The 22,154-nt window shown below is 41.3% G+C and overlaps 2 pseudogenes; both read right to left on the minus strand.

Moving 5' to 3' along the window:
- Window positions 1-8,566: 8,566 nt before the first annotated feature.
- LOC148032584 (PTI1-like tyrosine-protein kinase At3g15890) lies at window positions 8,567-10,030 on the minus strand (annotated as a pseudogene).
- Window positions 10,031-17,668: 7,638 nt separating this feature from the next.
- LOC148032585 (PTI1-like tyrosine-protein kinase At3g15890) lies at window positions 17,669-20,306 on the minus strand (annotated as a pseudogene).
- Window positions 20,307-22,154: the final 1,848 nt, after the last annotated feature.

Genomic DNA, 22,154 nt, shown 5'->3' on the forward strand with positions numbered 1-22,154 from the left:
CAGAGAGAGAACAAGAAAAGAGAGAGAAGTGTGAAAGGATTCTTCTTCAAGCTTTGGGATAAATGCATTCTCTCTTCTCTCTTTGTTTTTGTATTTTCTTCACTTCTCTCTTTCTTTTTATTTATAAAGAGATGCATAAAGAGAGGAAGGGAGAAAGGGATAGTGATAAAGAAGAGGAAGAAATATGGAGCAATAGAGGGAGGGAGGGAGAGAGAGATAAAAGAAAAGGAGGGAAGAGAGAGAGAGAGAGAGAGAGAGAGAGAGATGTGTGTGTGTGTGTGTGTGTGTGTGCTAGACTGTGGCAAGTGAAGATGGTCCAAGATCTTGACATGGAGCTACAAGAAGAAATCATGCTGAGGTGGAACTAGGAGATTGTCTCTAGATTTGACGAGGCCAAAGAGTAAGCCAAATTGTACTTGAAACTGATGAGAGTTGAAAGAGTACAAGAGCTAAAGAATGGAGTGAAGCCAACCAAAGAAGAACAAAGGATCCAAGAAAAGAAGAAACATGTGAAAGACAAAAAAAATTGTGGCTAGATGAAAATGACGAAGAAGAAAAGGGAAAGGATGAGCTCAACTGCCCAGATCATAGAACACCTCATCCCCAATAAGAAGGAGCCAATTGCTACTACCCTAATTACTACCTCAAAGACTACCTAAGAAGGCTGCCCTAAAGATCAATACGTCTACAACGACTACCCTTCTAAAGGAGATGGATACTACTACCCTGAAGATCTTTCCATTGACTACCACTTAGAAGGAGAATACTCTACATTGACTATCCCTATCCTAAAGAATGCCAACCCGAAGGAGTCCAAAAAGAGGAATAAGTGATAGAGTATTATGTGAAGAGAGAAGGATGGAGAATGGATTTGTATTCAAAGATAGAAAGTATTATGATGGAGTTAGGATACAAGAAAGAAGATGAAGATAGGTGGACATGTCAAAAGAATGAACCCTTGTACCCATAGGTTGCACCTCAAGAAATAGAGTTTGAGAAGGGGGAGGATGAGCTTGATCTTGATCTTGGAATACCTCCATCCATTGAGATTGAGGGGGAGGCTAGGTTGGCACCCTCTTGTAAGGCACGAGATGCCTTTGATGAAGAGGATGATGATGAAGTAGATGAGGGGATAGACGTAGAAGATGAGAATGGAAGGGAAAAAGCACCTTGAGCAGGGCATCCACTACATGAATGTGACACTTCTACTTTAGATAATGAGATAGGAAAGGAGAAGAGAAAAATGAAAAGTTAGAATATAAATAAGAATCTACTCCAACAACCCAAGGAAGAAGAGTAGGGCAAGAAGGAGCTCTAGCCTAGATCTTTGAGCACCTTGACCTCAATAGCCCCAACCCCAACAACCAAGCAAACCCACAAGGTTCAATGATGATAGGATAGGAAGAGAGTTGAAGGAGAGAATCATGGAAATATGGGAGGAGATACAAGAAGATGATATGGAAGAAGAAGGAAAGGACTTATTAGATGGAGCCATAGAGAAGATCAAGGAAAATATGAGATAAGAAAAGAGAAAAAAAGGGATCGAAGAACAAATAGAGTTAGCTAGGAATAAGCTAAAAGAGAAAGAAAAGATAGAGCAAAGGAGCTAAGAATCCAAAGGAACAAAATAGACTAAAAGAGGAAGAGCCAGAAAAGATAGATCGAACCATGAAGGCCAAGGAAGAAGAGATAGAAGATGACATAGATTTAGGTAAAAACAAGAAGGAAGAAGTAAAGCTCAAAGTCACTATTACTCCCTATATAAAAGTTTCTAGCTTCAATGCCATGGTATAACTCTTATAAATGCCCAAATTCTCCCCCAAAAAGACTTGAACAGGTTTGGAATAAGCTAGAGTAAGTAGAAGATCAATGGGACTTATACATACCTCAGGGTCTCAAAGACTGCCATGGAAGCTTGAAGTGAAGCTCTTCTTCTCAAGCCTAAGAAAGTGATGAAAAAGCTCAATAAGTAGTCAAGTTGATTATATCTAGCTTTTGCAATCAATGGATTCCTTATTTTTAGGGAATCCTGATGCATAATTTTTGAATGCTAGGTGTACGTTACATTGGTAAATGAATTATGCAAGAATATTCAATGTAAAAGGCCCTACCACCTTTTTTTTTCCTCTATAACCTTTGCTATTTGTGTTGGAAATTTACTTTATAAAACGGTAGCCATTTACATTTCTATATGTGTCACTAGTTTCTCAGTAGTAATGATGCAAATAGTGACAGATCTATCACGTAATTCCTTCGTAATGCCATGTGGTGCCAATATCACATCCCCGTACCATATGCTTGAATTTTGCGCACTATCATAAGACCACATGTTTATAAAGGAAGAGCAAAGAAAAGACATCCATACAAGTATTTTGAATATGTGCTTATAGTGTACTTGAACAGGATCTTTACACAATTTTAAGGTAGCAAAATTGGTTCACCAAAATAGTATAAATTTTCAATATTAAGTTATAATGACTTATTGAGGATTTTTTATGGATTCAAATACATACAATGACATATTTTGAATAGTATTAGTATGTAGATCAAGGTTCTTTGGATCATTTTGAGTACATGGATAACCATATTCAGAGTTTGTATAACAAAGTTATGATGACCAAAATAAGTCACATCTAGATTTAAGGCTTGTAGAGGAAAAGAAAAATAGGAAAAGTAAAAAGCAAAGGCAAGGAAGGCAAAAACAAGCTTTTGTATTTGAAAAGCAAGAGTTTGAGTTTGTAAACAAGGGATAAAGTTGTATAAATAGAAGCATTGAATGAATGAGAATGTCTGAGCAAATCAGATCAAAGCTTGATTTAAAGAAACAGATCATGTGAAGGGTCTTAACTAGGACTAAGTTGCCTCTTCTTGCCTAGAGAGAGGCATCTCATTGAAAGACAGATTGCAAGGTATCTTGAACTCCCTTATTGTATATTATGTCTTCATAATACAAAGAGTTTCTTGACATCATTTTTTGTGCTTCTTGTTTCATATCCCATCTATCTTGTTGAGGTTGATCCTCACCGGATTGTGTCTAACAATGTTATCCCTCTCTTGATGTGGAGGATGAAGAGATTGAGTTATTTGTTGATCTTTCCAAAGATAAAAATGGGTAATAGTGGTCCATTTGGAGGATGAGCAAGTTCAGAGAGGGTGGATATAGTGGCACTATGCATCCACTTGCAAAGGATCGTAGAGGAATGTCAAACATCGTAATTTTAGTGGGTGTTGAGCAGCATCACTTCTATGATTTATTTTCCATGTGTAAACCCATAGCTTTATAATTTTCCTTCCCATATAGTGTAACTCAGTTTTTCCTGTACTTTTCAATTGTCATCATTCTCAGTGTGGTTGCTTTCGAGTGATTTCAATCATATAGTGTGATTTCTTATCTCTCATTTCTTTTTTGTATGTACTGTATGTATTATGTGAATGCGTGTAAAAGAAAAGAGGCGAAGAAACCTCTAATTTAACTTTCTCATGTCCAGATGTGGGGAAATTGGTCTTAGAAGTTTCTAATTGAAGTTGAGATGATACCCCTAAGAGCCATGACCAAAAATCCATGAAGAGACCAAAGCTTGAAGTAAAAGAGATTGTGTGTGTGAAAAGTCTCTTACCCAAACTAGTTCAAGATACATGAGTGTAAACTATTTTAAATCTTTGAATGAGTTGAGATTTTGATTAGTGTAAATGATTAAGTAGAAGACTCTAAAGCTTCTAAGCTTTTGGAGAAGAGTGCAATGGCTTAAACAAACTACAATGTCATATTTTTTTGGATAAATGAGTCTGGATCGGTGGGCTGACATGTTCAAGACACTTTTGGGTACTATGTAGTTCAAGGAAGAGGAAAAACACTTTGTGTTATGCTTTTAATCCAAGACTTAAAGCTTCTAGCTTTAGTATTTTGGTCAAATGCTTTAAAAGATCAAAACTCAGAACATAAGTGTAGACAACTATAAACATGGATAGAGATCATTCGTATTGGTCCTAGGCAAACTTAGATCTAATCATTCTTGTTGAAAGAGTAGCAAAAATGAGTCCTAAAATAGGGTATGAGGTGTGTGGGCCCAAAAATTCAACTCAAGAAGTTTTATATTGGAGTTCTTCTCAAGATATTGGAGTTTACTACTTTGAGCATTCAGTGAAGGTTTTTCTTACTATACAAAATAGGGTCTTAGAGGCTTCATGGCCTAAATTTTTGATAGAGGAACTCTTGAGATGTAGAGAGAGAAGATATGTAGGGATGCAAGAGAGAGAAAAGAGACACACCATATACACTCCCAAAGACTATTTCATATTGATCTCACAATCTACATATATATAGGTGAGACCTAGTCTAGATAGGGTGAGCTATATATAGCTCCAACACCCCCACTCAAACAAAGGTATCTAGCTTTGGATAAAAAAAACCCTTGGGGAGGACAAGGGAAAAATGGAGTTCATGAGTGAGGCCCAAGGACCTTCCTAGGGGGGCCTCTATTGCACTATTGTGACCCATCCTGATTGCACTGCGCGTGTTGAAGGCCAATGAGCCAGAATGGTGCAAGGTTGGCCCAAGGACTACTAACTAGCACAAGGCCCCAGGACTACCAATTGGTCCACTTATTGCACAAGAGAGTTCTCCTAGTCCGGTAGTGTAAATGTTTTGACCTAAAGGTGAAGATCCCCCAAATGACCTAAAGATAGACAAAGGAAAGTAGGAAGAAGATGAGAGGTGCAAGAGGAATTGCTTTTGGTTTGTGACAGGAGAAGACGAGAGTCGGAAAGAGGGCCATCATCATACACCATTGTGACCAATAAGGGAAGATAAAGCATACCTTGTACAAGATGGAAAGGAAAGAAACCAGAAGACAAGAGGTGCAAGAGGAAAGAAAGCAAGGAAAAGACGCGATGTTTGTCAAAGACAACCGCAGGAAGAAGATGCAAGGTTTGTTAGAGCCAATCGTAGACCAATGCTCATGAAAAACTTTGTTCCAATCCAATGGAAAAAAGGAGCAGGCTTAACCCTAACCAGTTTTAGGAGGGAAGTAGCTGGTTTTATAACTAAAATGCTAAAAATAGCCAGTTTTCGTTAAGACGAGTTTCAATTTTAACCGATTCTTTAAGAATATTGCTTGGAAAAAATACATTAAAAGACGGTTTTATGTGAGCACTGATGATGGAGTAACACAACTCATGAGACTGATTTGCTAGGAAGTGTGTCCGTACTGCTCACATTTAACGCCACTTGAAGTGGCCCGCAGCAAGTTTTTTATGGGCCACGGCCCCGATGGAAGCTCATTTCCTTTTTTTGAGAGAGAGAAATAGAATTTGATTAAAAGGAAAAAAAGAAACTACAAAATGCCATGGGGAAGGTGCATGGCGAGACTCTTAGTAGCAAGACATACTAACCATGCATGCATACTCAGAGCCAAGCACATAATAGGAATCAAACCCAATATGGAATGTACATTATAGGCTAAGAACCAAGCAAATAATAGGACGAGTTTGTAGACAAAACACAAGAAATGAACATCGAATTGGCTAATCTTCTTGAAGTTGAGGATGTGGTCATGATATGAACAAACTTTCCCTTTCCCCTTATAAAGAGAATCAAGAAACCCCAATGTCACAGAGGTTCAACCTAGTGCTGGCAGAGTCTATCCCAAGATTGCTGCAGAAGACATTATTATTTTTTCATTGAAGGTGGCAAATCATTCCTTATTATTATTATTATTATTGTTAAAGGTACAAGAAATTTAGAAATACTAGTTTCGGGCTTGTCGTTTGATGAAAAGTTTTGGATTTTTAAAAAGAAATAGTAGGCACAAGGTAAGTTACTTCTTTGTATTGCCACCCATTCCTTGTCTCTTCATGTTCATGTTGCTCACCTCGTTTCCCTACCTCTTCGTGTTCGTGTTGCTCCTCTGGTCCCCTACCACTTTGTTCCTACATCTTCGAGTTGCTTACTATCAAAGCCCAAAGCTTCTCATCTACTAAGGTATGGCCTCTCATCTTCCAAGCCTAGTTGTCTTTTTTTTTGCAGTAGGGTTCCATGGCTCTTTGTCTCACTGCCTATCTTCTAGGCCATCATAGTGCAAGAGAGGTCCCTCAATCCATCAACCTCATCTCCCTGGCCCCGTGATGACCTCCCTTCCTAGGCCATCACGGTGCGAGAGAGGCCCCTCAATCCATCAACCACGCTCCCCTCGCCTCATGATGACATCCCTTCTTGGGCCATCATAGTGCGAGAGAGGCCCCTCAATCCATCCACCACGCCCCTCTCGCCCCGTGATGACCTCCCCTCCTGGGCCATCACGGTGCGAGAGAGGCCCCTCAATCCGTCGACCACGCTCAATGATGACCTCCCTTCTTGGGCCATCACGGTGTGAAAGAGACACCTCAAACCATCGACCGTGCCTCCCTCGCCCCATGATGACCTCCCCTCTAGGCAATCATGGTGGGAGAGAGGCCCCTCAATTTTTTGACCATGCCCCCCTTGCCCCGTGATGACCTCCCCTTCCTGGGCTATCATGGTCTGATGCAAGGCCCGAGGACCATCATGGTGTGATGCAAGGCCTAAGGGCTTATTGTTATATGCTTGCAGATGCCACAACAAAAAGGCCAACCACAAAAAAGCCTTGCGTCAAACTAAGGTGATGCTATGTTATAGGTTCAGTCTAGGAGAGGAAGGTACAATGCACACAGGGGAGTTCTTGATGAGCTTAGGCACATTTCACACCACATGTATTTGGCAATCAACAGGCTCCCTTTCTAGAGGATTGTTAGAGAGATTTGTGAGTGACATAGAATAGGGTTGCGGTGGACCGCCTCTGCCCTCCTTTCCCTCCAAGAGATCTGTGAATATTTCTTGATTGAATTCATGGAGGATTCCTACATGCTTGAGCACATGCACACAGTGTTACTATGATGGCAAGAGACTTTGACTAACAAGAGGCTTTGCTATAGATATGATCAGCTGCTTCACCATCCGTGACCCGAACATCATGCATGACATCCTTGCAATCCCTCTTTTCCATCCAGGGTGCCATAACATAGAACAATATCAAGCATCCTGGCCTCTCAATATAAGGTCAGAGAGAGGGCAAGAATTGTAGATTTTTGTTGAGGAAGTTTTGCAAGATCAGCCTCAATCCCAGGAGTCCTAGCCTCAGGAGCCCTAAGCCATGGCCACGAGACGGAGCCCCAGCCCTAGCTGAGAGCCCTAGTAGTTGGAGTCCCAGCCCCAACCCCAGTCAAAATTGGAGCCCCAAGTTGACGAGCTAGAGTCCATGACCCAGCCATAAGACTTAGGATCTGGGAACCCCTCTGAAGAGTGCTAAGATATTAATGACGAGTGCATCCTTAGCATGCTCAGGGCAGAGGTGGAGGCCGACCTCTAGGATTACGAGAATATGCTAACACCCACTTCTTCTTCTTCTTCTATAAAATTTGGCTTTACCATTCCGGGGGCCAAAGAGGTTTTATCGATGGACCTACATGACGTGCAGTGCATGTGGCATTTTGAAAGCCGAATGACCATGGTTTAATTTTTCATCTTTAGCAAAGGAACATCAAAGACCACTTTTTGTTCTTGACCCTTTGTTCTCCATCGCATTGTGCAACGATGCACAAGTGTTCATCTGATGTCGAAGGATTTCGAAAGCAAAGTCGCAACCACAGAGGTTCTTGAGAAATTCCAAGAGAGAAGATCAATCGAAGCAAATAATCAAGGCAAATATGATGCCAAGTAACAATTGTATTACTGCCAAGTTATCTGTGAGCATAGAGAAACATCATAACAAACCACATGTGATGTATGCAATTGACCCATGCCATGTATACAAGCTCTTATTAGAGTCCAAGCTTATGAGAAGCAAGATTTCAAATGCACACAATTGACAACAATTTCTGTCTGTTTCACTCTGAATTGCATCCATGCTGCCTGCACACACTTCTATTGGGTCTTAATGAATTCTTCTACACCTCTTAAAAGTCTCTTTACAAAGAGGTCTTTAGGGAAGACTTCAGTGACCTTCCTCACCACTATTCTAAACTTCTCAACCTTAGCTTCAGTGTGCCTTTGCCTTTGAGCATTGTTGTGTCCAAACCCTTTGGAGAAGGATACTACTACACTGATGCACTGATTCCAATTGTCAGTGGGATCTAACTTGGGCTGTGATGTTTCTCTCCATATCCAATTCACTGCTTTGCACAGGCCAGCTGCTTGAGATTTTGTTAAGAGCCCTTAGTCCTGAAGGGTTTTGAAAGTTATCCACATTTTCCTTGTTGGTCTCCTTCCTTCCCACAACATCAGTCTGTGGTTTACCTTTGGATTACTCTTCGGGGAGTGGCCTATCTGGTTTTGAAGGGGAGTGTTGCTTCCTGCTGTCTGCTTGGGGGGTTGTCCTCCCTTGGGCTGTGAGCTCTGTTGGGCAATTTTGTTTTGTCTGGTGGTTGTTCTCCTTGGAAGAAGTTGCATCACGGAATTTCGGGATAGCCTTCTGGGCATCAGACTCCCCTTAGCTTCCCCTCCGACTTGCTTGGTAGGATGTATCAACAAGTGCTGTAAATGCTGCTTCATATCTCAAAAAAAATAATGCTTAGGAGAAGCTGAAACAATATCCATGATGGAATTCACAATTGCTCTCAATGTCACTGGTTTTGCAGGCCTTGTGTTTGGCACAGTTGGACTTCGAGCTTCTACTAGCACTAATGTATCAGGATCAAGACAGCATCGATCAGAAAAAAAAAGCATCCACTGATTTTTCATCTTGAGAAGGCAACATTGCTAAGGCATGTCCAGGTTGATAGACAATACCAGAACTTTTAAGGTCAAATTCGATATGATGAACATCTCTGTCATCTGCATTTTCTGTAAGTCGCTTATTGCATATCATACGAGCCAGAAAGGGGTTTTGTGGACCAATAATCGAAGGATCATCTCGTTCTGTAGTATCAATCAGTCCATCTGCAATTTCAAACATGTGTCTAACTTCCCTATAATCTTGTTTCGCAAAGTGACCTTGCTTCCTCAATGACGAGCCACAAAATGTAACTCGATATTTTGGGTTACTTAGTTTTTGTGTTATCATATGGTACAAGTGATGACCCGAGCACTGTTGATGGCCCTCTTCTCCTCCTCTATCACAGCAGCAGTTTTCCCCTCGATCAAGATTACCTTCCCCTGTTCTTCCTGTCCTGAACTCCCCTTCCAAGTCGCCGAGATCCTCCCTGATTCCCCATTCATCTGCTTTTTGCTCTTCCTCTCAATTAAGCTTCTTCCTCCCCCCTGATTAGCGAAAAAAACTCCCTTTTTTCTTCCCGTAGCTCCTTCTTCCCAGTTTATTCTCATTACTAAAATCACCGGTGGTAGCATCTTCTCTGGACTATTCTGAGCACACATAGTTGCAGTTTGAACCACCCTCCTTAAATCCGATTCATCACATATCCTACACAATTTTGGGTCTAAGAGCTCCATAAGTCATCCTTCGGCCACTGCCCATTCTACTATAGTGCGCTTCTGTCCAGATCCAAGCTTCTCAATTGGTTTCCTACCACTAACTAGTTCTAGCAATTTATTGCCAAAACTGTATACATCACAACTTTCTGAGACCTTGCCCCATAGTGCATACTCTGGTGCAAGATAGCCCAAAGTTCCTTTCACTCTTGTTGTAACATGACTTGCCCCTTCTGGAATGAGTTTTGCAAATACAAAGTTTGCAACGTGCGCCTTAAATGTGGAATCCAGGAGGACGTCGCTGGCCTTCACATCCTGATGAATGATGTGGGGAGATACATAATGATGAAGATACGCAATGCCTTCAGCAGAGCCTATCGCAATTCGCATCCTTCTGTCCCAGTCCAAATTGCCTTCTGTAGCAAATTGTCCATGAAGATGAGACAGAAGGCTCACATTTGGCATGAAGTCATAGATAATGAGACGTTCTTGCCCTTCTGCACAATATCCCTTTAAAGATAGCAAATTCTTATGTCGAACTCGTCCGAGTACCTCAACTTCAACAGCAAACTCCATCTCTGCTTTTGAGCTCAATATTTTCAACGATTTTACTGCTCTCTGAACCATTAGGAAGTTGGCCCCAGTAAACACTGCCAAAACCAATATCCTTTTCTAGCCCTTCTTTACTATATTACCCATGTAGAATAAAAATGCAAACATAACAACTAAGTATGTACAAAGTATCAAATCCCACACACACAACTTTTGGGTGGATTTCACACCTCGGATGCGTAGAAATACGACATCCACCCCCTCTAATCCTGCACATCCTCCGGATGGGCCAACTACCTATGATCATTATCATCAAGATCCACAAACAGATCAATGTCTTCATTGTGTATTTCCGGTATATCAACAAGATAATCTGTCATATCATCTGTCTCTTCTATTGAAGTTTCTTCTTATTGCTCTTCTCTTGCAAATTCTTCCACAGCATAATCCTCATCATCTCTTTTCTTGAAAATCTTGATTCTTTTTCCTGCAATAGGCACTCTAAGCACTGTCCCATCCAATTCTGTCAGCTCATATGTTGCATTATCAAAGACATGTCTGACTATGTACGGCCTATCTTTTCACCATCTTTCGAAGTGCAGTATACTGATTTTCAAGGTTGCTATCAAAGACTAATACCCAGTCTCCCTCTTCTATTGCTCTAGGCCGCAAGCGATGCCTACTATCAAACCTGTCCTTATTTCTTAGTCTAGCAACCTTCAACCTGTCAATAGCTAGCTGAATATCCTCTGGTCTTCTCTCCAACTACCGAATCGGAAGAGCTAAGAGCTCCTCTCTCGTCAAATCCTCTTGCCAAGGTAAAACTGACCAAGTCAAAGCACAAGTCTCAGTCGGCATAACCGGTTTCTGACCATACATCAACTCTACGGGCATATATCCTGTGGTAACATTGTGAGTCATACGATCAACCCACAAAGCAAATGGTAGAAGTCTTGGCCATTCTCCAATCCGTCCTCTGCATGCTTTGGCTAATGCTTTCACTATTGGCGGATGCCCTCTTTCACTATTTCCATTTCCCTCTGGATTGTATGCTATGGTTAGAGCCAAATTGATTCCTAGTTGAGAGAAAAACTCCCTAGCTTCATCTGCATCCAGTTCACTGCGATCCGTAGTGATCTTACCCACACAGCCATACCTGTAGAAAATTTCTTCCAATAAGAACTTACACACTGCACTAGTGGTCTTCGTTCTCAAAGATCTACCCTCAACATGATTGGTAAGATCCTCTCTAGCCAAAACAATATACCTCATCTGCCATAGACCCATAGGCATAGTAACCAAATCAACTACCCACTTATAATGAATGCATAGTGGATAGGTCGGATGAAGCTCATCTCGATGACGCACTACAGAATACATCTGGCAGTCTCTGCAAGTCTCTACAAAGTGAGAAACATCTCTATACATGCCTTTCCACCAATATTTCTCCTTGATTTTCTCATAAGTAGCCCACACTCCTCTATGACCAGCCCAAGGACTCTCATGAAACTCCCTCATCACCTGTAACTGTGTCTCTCTATCGCAGACAACCCACAAGGGTAATCCACCTCTTTTCTTTGGATGCCTCCAAAGAAATCCGTCCTTGAGAAAATAACCATAGGCTTTTCTTCTGATCTTCTTGAACTCTTCATCTGTCCATTCATCTCTTTTGCTTAGTGTACTAAGGTACTTGCCAATCTGCACAACCAATCTCCAACATAGAGTTCTTCTATGAAAGCCACAATATCATAGACATGGCAAACATGATCAACCATAGTGGCTGAAATTTCTGCATCATCCTCTTCAGCAAGTAGTGTCTCCTCATCATCATATCTAGCTCTAGACATCATATCTGCCACTAGATTATCCTTTCCTACTATATGTTCAAATTCTGGATTTAATGATTTGATGTATGCAATCCATCTCAGCATAGCTATATCCGGAGTAGAGCAACTCGTAATCATACCTATCAATGGCAAGCAATCTGTCTCTACCACAATTGAAGCTCCAATAAAGTACTCCTTGTCACATTTGAGAGCTGTAACAATCCCAAGTAACTCCCTCTTGATTTGCGGATATCTCCTCTGTCTCTCGTTTAGGACTTTCACCCCAAACCGAATAGCATACCTGTTTCCATCTGCATCATCTTGACCCACAACCCAACCTATGCCAATTGGACTAGTGTCAACTATCAATACAATAGGCCTTCCATAATTATAATCCGCTTTCCTGAGACTAGGAGCAATCTGCAATAACTTCTTCAATTTTCGTATGGCTCTAGTGTGGCTCTCATCCCAATAGAATTTCTGCCCCTTTCGAAGCAGCTGATATAAACAATCTGCTATGTGTGCAAAATGGGGTATCCAAATCATATAAAACACACAAGCACCAATGAATCTCCGTACCTCTGAAGTGGTAGAACAATACTCCGTAATCTTGCCTATAGCATCCACCTTCTCAGGTGAGGGTTTCTTGCCATAATATCCACACATATGTCCAACAACGACAACCTCATTTACTCCAAAAACAGATTTTTGCCCTGATAGTGTCAAGTTCACTTCTTCTAACCTGGCCAAAATCTTTTCACAAGCTGAAATATGATCAGCCACAAAGTATCTGCATCCCTGCTCATTTAGACTCTCATTCTTCTCTTCTTCTACACACCCCTTAATGGGCACATCATCCAAGAAAGGCATGGTAAGCTGAGGTATGTAATCACGAAGGACCTTATGCATGGCATTCATCATATGCGCAACAGAATTAGTGGCACCTTGAGGCAAGGTACACATCCTGACAAGCCCAATAGGAGTTCTCATAGTGGTTATGCCCCTGCTTTCCAAAGCCAGCTGAAACTGATCATATCCCGAATACAAATCACCTAAAGAATAGATGGCACGTCCAGAAAATGCTTCTGCAAACTCATCCACAACTGGACCTATACCAACATTCTTGATAGTAACTCTATTTACTGGCTGCATGTCCTGTATAAATCGGAGAGTACCATTCTTCTTTGGAACCATAAACCACCTATTTGAGTATGGTGCAGATGAAGGCTCTAGGATTCCCATCCTGATTTTCTCATTCAACAAATCAATTAGCTTTGGCAGGTGTGCCTTAGGCACTGGAATAGGTCAGAGGTTCCATGGAATATGAGGAATAGTAAAGATCACCATAGGAGCAACAATATCCAGATTCACACATCCAACCTCATGCGGGAAAAAAGCAAACCCCCTTCCATGTCGCTCAAGCATCTCCTGAAAGCATTGCTTCTCTGTGGGTAGCAAGAAATCACCATTTCCAATTTTTAACTCAACAAGAGTCTCTGCTGAAAATTTATGGCCTATATGCTATGGATTCCTCAAAATTGGCTATTTGGTAGCCCTTTCTATTTGCTGATCACTGTCAGGTGGAAGCAGTACAGCTACTGGCTTCACCTTCTTATCCATAGTTTTGTATTTCGTGTCAACCCTGGCTTCATTATGATCCTCTGCATTACTCAAATCTTGCTGTAAATCAGCAATTCTGCACTCCAATTGACTGAATATCCTCAGCCCTCTGCTCTATGGACTGCATAGGAACAACCCTAAATTCTGGATGCTGAAATATTTCAGCAGTAAACTCTGTTGGCTGAAAGTTTTCAGCCCTCTGTATCTCTGTAAGCTGATCATAATCAGTCGGAAACTCTGTTTGCTGAATTTCTTCAGCACTCAATACTTTTTGCTGAGTCACCTCAGCCTCTGACTATATTTGTGACAAAAAATCTGCAATTTCATGAAACATGTCCAGGGATTGCACTGATACATTACTGTGACAACTCTGCATATCAGTTTTCAGTATATTTTCCATCTCTATCATCGTATCTGCACAAATCATACTATCATACATCCCATCTATATGCTCATCATCCTCTAAAATACCTGCATTTTTCAAATTTTTCTCCTTCCTGCATATGTACTACCTGGTAGCTCTAGGCAACTTAGAAGTCTTCTTATAGCTCATCGAACTATTTGCTGAAATTCCAACAAAACTGGAGGAGAAAACACTGCTGCCAAGAGGCGAGAACTCCAATCTCCTCTACTCTGTACCACCGTCGTCTCGCGAAACAGCGGTACCTAATGAAAACCCGAATCCCTCACAGTGGGCAAAGGTGCATCTCTAAGAGTATCCCTGTTTCTTACATGGTTCACACACACAGTCATAAACTGAACTGCTCTCATACCATCTTTACTGCGAATCTGTGCATAAGCAGATCCATCATCCATTACTTTTGTTTCCATGCGCATCTCTGTGATGAATGGTTGTCCAAGAATTATGGGATAAGAGCATGAATCCTGAACAAAAAAATGGAAATCCTCCTCTACATCTCCAATAGAAACCCTGACACTCGGACATGCAGCATACAAATCACCTGCAGTGTTATTGGCGGCTCTCATACGCCACCCATGCTCTACATCCATAGGCCATCTATTACTTTCATAAACTCCACGAACTATGAGATCAATCTCTGAACCATGATACACTAAAGCAAAATAAGGCACCTGTTTCTCTCCAATTTTTACCATCGTCTCTGTAGTTGCCCTAGCCCAATGACTCCGTGAAAAGTGACTACGCGGTATCAAGACAGGCTCATCAGTTTCAGCATAATGCATAGGTTGAACCCTCTTCTCTATCTGCGGAAAAATAGAAGCATTCTCAACCATAACCTCATCCTCATCCTCATCCAACTCCCCAATCAAAACTCCCTGTGTATCAGTAGTAGGCAATGCATGTCTTTTCCTCTTCAAAACCTCTTGGAACTGATCTTGAAACTCTCTTTTCGAGATGCCCAAAACCTCAGAAATAGTAAAAGTCACCTCACTGCCAAGTATCTTGTCATTAAAGATTTTCTTCATGTCCGTAGATGTCTCAATATCGGACATCAATCTAAACCCTGGCTGCTTTCTCTCTCTAGGATCTTGCCTCTTTTCTCTCTTTTGAGCATCTTCCATTTGTTGTTCTGGCCCTGGTCTCAAAGACGGTCCTGCAGTAGGTGGAGTAACAAACTCACCCCCTCTAGTCTTTTTAGTTGCACTTGGATTTTCTTCATCCCTCTTACGCTTCTCCTCAACAAGTACATCTGCTCCCTGAGACTTAGCCAAGTAGGCATAAATAGTGTACCTGTCAAACTGGTGAATCCCAACCTGTCTCAGATCTGATGCTAGAGCCTGCACTAGTCAAAACAGTTTGCTGAATTTTTCCCTTGTTTGCTGTCTCCATAGCATAAGTCCATAATGCTGATTGGTTCTCTGATCCTTTCTCAATCTGAACTCCATATGCAGAAGCATCTCCTCTAGCTGCCACATAAGAAGTACACGCAGCCTGTCATCCACTAACTTCTTCATTCCGCCTTTCCCAAAATTGGTAGCAAGCAGAGCTCCTGTTTCAGTCAACCAAATCTTACCATCTTGTCCCCAAAATACCAAATTCTTCCTCCTTGCATCTTGAAATGATTCACAATCCCTGCAATGCTGATGGTTCGTACTATCACATCAAATACATCTTCGATCTCTCCTAGGTGCACTAGGAGCACTCTTGGGTGCAGTAGGAGCACTAGAAGAAATAGTAGGCGTAGTCGAAGCAAACTGCTCTTTCAATTTTCCCACCAATTCTGCTTTAACTGACTTCAGTGTCAAATCGGTTATGCCTTTGATTATGTCATTGAGAGAGGAAGGCATCGACGGAGCGGATGGTTTTGGAGTAGAAGGAGCCGGCATCGGTCTTGGAGTAGGAGGACTAGGAGGAGTAGAAACAGTAGGCACTGGCATAGGCCAAGAAACTGGCTGAGGAGGAGAAGAAATAACAGGGATAGAAGCAGGCATAGGAGCAGAAGACGGTGTCAGTGTCATAGATCCATTCTGTAGGCGGGTCTTCCATATCCTCCTCTTGGTCAAAGTCGAGACTGCATCTTGGGCATCTTGCTAATCCGTTTTAAGACCCATAGGCTTCGTGCAATCCTTAAGAAGCTCTCCTAATTCTTCCTGAAGAGCAGGATCTACAGCTTGCAAGAAAAGTTCAACTTTCTCAACATCCAATGCTCTTTGTTCAATGGCATCAAGCTGACTATACCTCTCTTCAAATTCTCGTATCAACTCTGAAGCAGATAGACCTTTGTTTGGCATATAGACCCACTCTCGGAATGACCACCATGTAGCCATCCCATATACTCTTTTTTCTGGGCTTTCTTAAAATCTTGCCAATGTGAATTTTGAATAAAAATATCAGTCACTTTTGCCCTCAATGCGGGTGTGACAAGACGAAGGAAATACTTACTCATAAGTCCAGCTGGTACTCCAAAAAATCCCATCTTGATCTCATGTCTTCAAAAATGCTGAAACATTATGGCCATCAAATAGCTTCTTCTCATTCTCAACTGCTTCAATCGCCTTAGTCGCGCTAATTGCATTCTCCTGCTCCGAATATAGTTGCCTCTGCTAAGACAACTGTTGTTGATGCAATTGCTGCTGTTGTTGCATATACAATTGTGACTGCTGATTTTGAAGCTGCATATACATAGACATATTCTGCAAAATCTGCTTTAAATCATCCGTTGAAGTACTTGAAGCAGCATTCAATGACGGAGCTGAAGTAGAGGACACAGCACGAATCGTAGAAGAGACTAAAATGGATGCTGAAGTATCTCCCATCCTGAAATTTATGCGACGCTTTCACGTCGGGTTCACCAAAGATGTCAAAGGATTTCGAAAGCAAAGTCGCAACCACAGAGGTTCTTGAGAAATTCCAAGACAGAAGATCAATCGAAGCAAATAATCAAGGCAAATATGATGCCAAGTAACAATTGTATTACTGCCAAGTTATCTGTGAGCATAGAGAAACATCATAACAAACCACATGTGATGTATGCAATTGACCCATGCCATGTATACAAGCTCTTATTAGAGTCCAAGCTTATGAGAAGCAAGATTTCAAATGCACACAATTGACAACAGTTTCTGTCTGTTTCACTCTGAATTGCATCCATGCTGCCTGCACACACTTCTATTGGGTCTTAATAAATTCTTCTACACCTCTTAGAAGTCTCTTTACAAAGAGGTCTTTAGGGAAGACTTCAGTGACCTTCTTCACCACTATTCTAAACTTCTCAACCTTAGCTTCAGTGTGCCTTTGCCTTTGAGCATTGTTGTGTCCAAACCCTTTGGAGAAGGATACTACTACACTGATGCACTGATTCCAATTGTCAGTGGGATCTAACTTGGGCTGTGATGTTTCTCTCCATATCCAGTTCACTGCTTTGCACAGGCCAGCTGCTTGAGATTTTGTTAAGAGCCTTTAGTCCTGAAGGGTTTTGAAAGTTATCCACATTTTCCTTGTTGGTCTCCTTCCTTCCCACAACATCAGTCTGTGGTTTACCTTTGGATTACTCTTCGGGGAGTGACCTATCTGGTTTTGAAGGGGAGTGTTGCTTCCTGCTGTCTGCTTGGGGGGTTGTCCTCCCTTGGGCTGCGAGCTCTGTTGGGCAATTTTTTTTTGTCTAGTGGTTGTTCTCCTTGGAAGAAGTTGCATCACGGAATTTCGGGACAGCCTTTTGGGCATCAGACTCAGTCTGCATCACATCCTTGTCCTCAGCTTCCACTCCGGCTTGCTTGGTAGGATGTATCAACAAGTGCTGTAAATGCTGTTTCATATCTCAAAAAAAAAACGCTTAGGAGAAGCTGAAACAATATCCATGATGGAATTCACAATTGCTCTCAATGTCACTGGTTTTGCAGGCCTTGTGTTTGGCACAGTTGGACTTCGAGCTTCTACCAGCACTAATGTATCAGGATCAAGACAGCATCGATTTAAAAAAAAAGCATCCCACTGATTTTTCATCTTGAGAAGGCAACCATGCTAAGGCATCTCCAGGTTGATAGACAATACCAGAACTTTTAAGGTCAAATTCGATATGACAAACATCTTTGTCATCTTCATTTTCTGTAAGTCGCTTATTGCATATCATATGAGCCAGAAAGGGGTTTTGTGGACCAATAATCGAAGGATCATCTCGTTCTGCAGTATCAATCAGTCCATCTGCAATTTCAAACATGTGTCTAACTTCCCTATAATCCTGTTTCGCAAAGTGACCTTGCTTCCTCAATGACGAGCCACAAAATGTAACTCGATATTTTGGGTTACTTAGTTTTTGTGTTATCATACGGTACAAGTGATGACCCTAGCACTATCAACGGCCCTCTTCTCCTCCTCTATCATAGCAACAGTTTTCGCCTCGATCAAGATTACCTTCCCCTGTTCTTCCTATCCTGAACTCCCCTTCCAAGTTGCCGAGATCCTCCCCGATTCCCCATTCATTTGCTTTTTGCTCTTCCTCTCAATTAAGCTTCTTCCTCCCCCCTGATTAGCGAAAAAAACTCCCTTTTTTCTTCCCGTAGCTCCTTCTTCCCAGTTTATTCTCATTACTAAAATTACCGGTGGCAGCATCTTCTCTGGACTATTCTGAGCACACATAGTTGCAGTTTGAACCACCCTCCTTAAATCCGATTCATCACATATCCTACACAATTTTGGGTCTAAGAGCTCCATAAGTCGTCCTTCGGCCATTGCCCATTCTACTATAGTGCGCTTCTGTCCAGATCCAAGCTTCTCAATTGGTTTCTTACCACTAACTAGTTCTAGCAATAAAATGCCAAAACTGTATACATCACAACTTTCTGAGACCTTGCCCCATAGTGCATACTCTGGTGCAAGATAGCCCAAAGTTCCTTTCACTCATTGTAACATGACTTGCCCCTTCTGGAATGAGTTTTGCAAATCCAAAGTCTGCAACCTGTGCCTCAAATGTGGAATTCAGGAGGACATTGCTGGCCTTCACATCCTGATGAATGATGTGGGGAGATACATAATGATGAAGATACGGAATGGCTTTAGTAGAGCCTATCGCAATTAGCATCCTTCTGTCCCAGTCCAGATTGCCTTCTGTAGCAAATTGTCCATGAAGATGAGACAGAAGGCTCGGATTTGGCATGAAGTCATAGATAATGAGACATTCTTGCCCTTCTGCACAATATCCCTTTAAAGATAGCAAATTCTTATGTCGAACTCCTCCCAGTACCTCAACTTCAACAACAAACTCCATCTCTGCTTTTGAGCTCAGTACTTTCAAGTGTTTTACTGCAATCTCTGAACCATTAGGAAGTTGGCCCCAGTAAACACTGCCAAAACCAGTATTCTTTTCTAGCCCTTCTTTACTATATTACCCACGTAGAATAAAAATGCAAACGTAATGACTAAGTATGTACAAAGTATCAAATCCCACATACACAACTTTTGGGTGGATTTCACACCTCGGATGCGCAGCAATACGACACCGACAGCTTGATTTGTTCAGGCCTGTCAGGTTAAATGACACTAAAATTATCAGTATGGCCTATAATCAAAGGTATGTTGTGACTATTAAAGAATATCTTTAAGAGGCCTTAAGCAAGCGTGCTACCAATAATTGTTTTTCCCCGAAGCATTGGAGCTTGTTGTTGTATTTGGTCGAGATGAATACAATATTTTTAGCAAATTCGGGGAGATCTAGTGGATTCCATGGTCAAGTTAGATAGTGAGTAACCTCAACACTATATTTAGTTATTTCATTCTATGCAAGTTCAATGCATTTTTAGTAACATCAAGGTGTCTTTGTAGTTGTGCAAAAAAAAATCGTGATGATGTACGAGCATCCAGTGTTGGAGGGGGGGCTGGTGGACGCGATGCAAATACAACAGGTCGTGGTGCCTCTCTAGTCAGATGCATTCTCTTCTAGATGGAGAACCACTCTAAATGCCTCACTTCTTTTATGTAGGTAGATTCTTGATATTCCTAACATAAGTAGAGTGACTTATTCATGTTTACTTATATGTATGCAATGTACATTGATAGGCAAGGTGCATGTTTTGCTTTGTTTTCAGGACGTTCCATTGCAGTGTTATAGTGTCTTGGCTATCACCCGGTATACCCTAGTCCCTTAGCAAGGTATACTGGTGGCTGGCATTGAGAGTTAACATGCCAAGGACGTAGCGCTACAAGAAGTTAATGAGCACTAGCAAAACTGGAGTGCCTTGTACAACAAGAAGAACTTAATCATGCCACTGCTATAAGGCATGTAGAGGCTATGCGGCAATTTGAAATAGACTAAGCAGAGGTGGAAGAGTTTGTACAGGCGAGAAGGGAAGCCGAGAGGGAGTGAAGAGAACAAGTAGAATAGGTAGCATGGGATGACATGGAGTCTACCTGCAGGAGATTGACCAGAGGGAGCACCAAACATGATCCCCTCCATCGCGCCAAGGGAGTCAACAGAGGGGGACGCGGAATGGGAAGGGGAGAGAATCAGCTCATTGATTAAAAAAAGCAGTAGACAGTGACTCTAGAACATCAAATGTATTATCATTCAAAAGCATGTATTATACATTGGGGTGATCATAGTTATCAAGTTACAGTGTATCATCAATTTGAGAGGTCTCCTCTTGTATTCTAAACCAACGACGTGTCGACCTTGCCTCCATTTTGTGAGTCCTTTAAGTGCATTTGAATTTCTAAATGCTTCGATCTTATGTCTTTCTTTATCCTAGCATCTCGTACTACTTGTGTAATGGTTGATGATATTAATTCCTTTTTTGCATGTAGTATATGCAATATCCTTCTATAAGACCATTGGAATAGCTCACAAAGACTGTTGGCTTTTCTACTACCACCACCATGTTGGGTATGCCTAAAATACGCATTGCGTGCCATGTAATGGGACTTTTCCATGCCTTGTGTGCTCCAGATACTTGGATCTCCATACTTTTCAATGAAATATGGCATATGATTGTATATGATGTGCTACAAATAAATGGTTAGTCTCTGAACAGTTTTTAGTAGACATAGATAATTTTATACTAACATGTATGAAACCAAAGACTTGTCTTACCATGTAGTGTGTGAATTTGATATCTTTCCATGATTTTAGGAACTCTTTATTGAATAGATCTAGAGTAGTCTGAAACAAATTCTTATCTGTATTTGTCCATGTCTCCTTATCAAGCATCTGGAATATGATATCCACACGAAGTCACACTTCTGCCTTTGTATGTCTTGAAAGAGGTTCTTGATCCTTTACTGTGTTGTGCAGCCTTCTCCATTTCTCAAATTCAATCATACTTACATGCATCCTTTTGTAGTACTTTTCATGATTGGTAATCTTTTGTTGCCTATTTTTGATGGGTCTCAAGGGGAATCATCTTGCCTTCATGCCTCCAAGAGAAACTTTTATTGGTATGTCTATTTCGTTGTTTGATTTTTCTTAATCCTCCACGATTTGTATCTCTCCTCCATGAAGCTTCATGTCTACCAATAACATCTCAAGAGCGACAATCCCCTTCTTTTGTTCTGTGTGATTCTTGATCTTCCAAGAAAATCCAATGTACAGGTTGACAAGCTTCTCAATCACCCGAAAAAGTGCATTGATTGTACATACATTCGATAGAGGTATATCAAATATTGGTTTGAAATCTTTGTCGGACTATGGTGATGATTAGGCACCTTCTTCCACCACTTTTGATCAAATGTTTTTGCATCCTCCATGCAATACAGGCAAGGGTGATTGGGTCTCTGTTACAATTATATAAGCACTTTAGAGTCTTCCAGTCTGATGCAAGATGAGAAGTAGCTTGAAAGTTTCCCCTGTTTGGAACCAATAGTGTTTTCTATCTTTTCATTTGAACATTAATAACATCTCGTAGTGGAGTCTTTTGAACGACCCATTCCAATGCTTCATAATTCTCTAACACAACCAAAATGTCCCAAGCCACCATAAATTCATTTTGGACTTAACACTAAAGTAACGAGGATCATCCCTTGGCATGTTTGCCATTGCCCTCTCCATCAATGTAATGGCTACCCTCTCCATCTTAACGGCTTTCAAAATCTGACACTCATCCATCTTTAATGTAAAGTTCAGTATGGCATTTGTCTCTACATGTGAGATATTGTAAAACTCAATAATTTGAACATGTAGTATCTCCAAATCCATGAAGATATTGTTGAATTCGTCATAGACAACGAGACCCTGTTTTGCCTGAAACTCTCCATTGATGTCATAGGGCTTTCCAACATACTCTTCCTACTTTAAGTTAAGATATTTCTA

Source organism: Lygodium microphyllum, chromosome 8 (genome assembly GCF_053477565.2).
Source record: "Lygodium microphyllum isolate KBCC chromosome 8, Lygodium_microphyllum_v1.1.10, whole genome shotgun sequence".
NCBI lineage: Eukaryota > Viridiplantae > Streptophyta > Polypodiopsida > Schizaeales > Lygodiaceae > Lygodium > Lygodium microphyllum.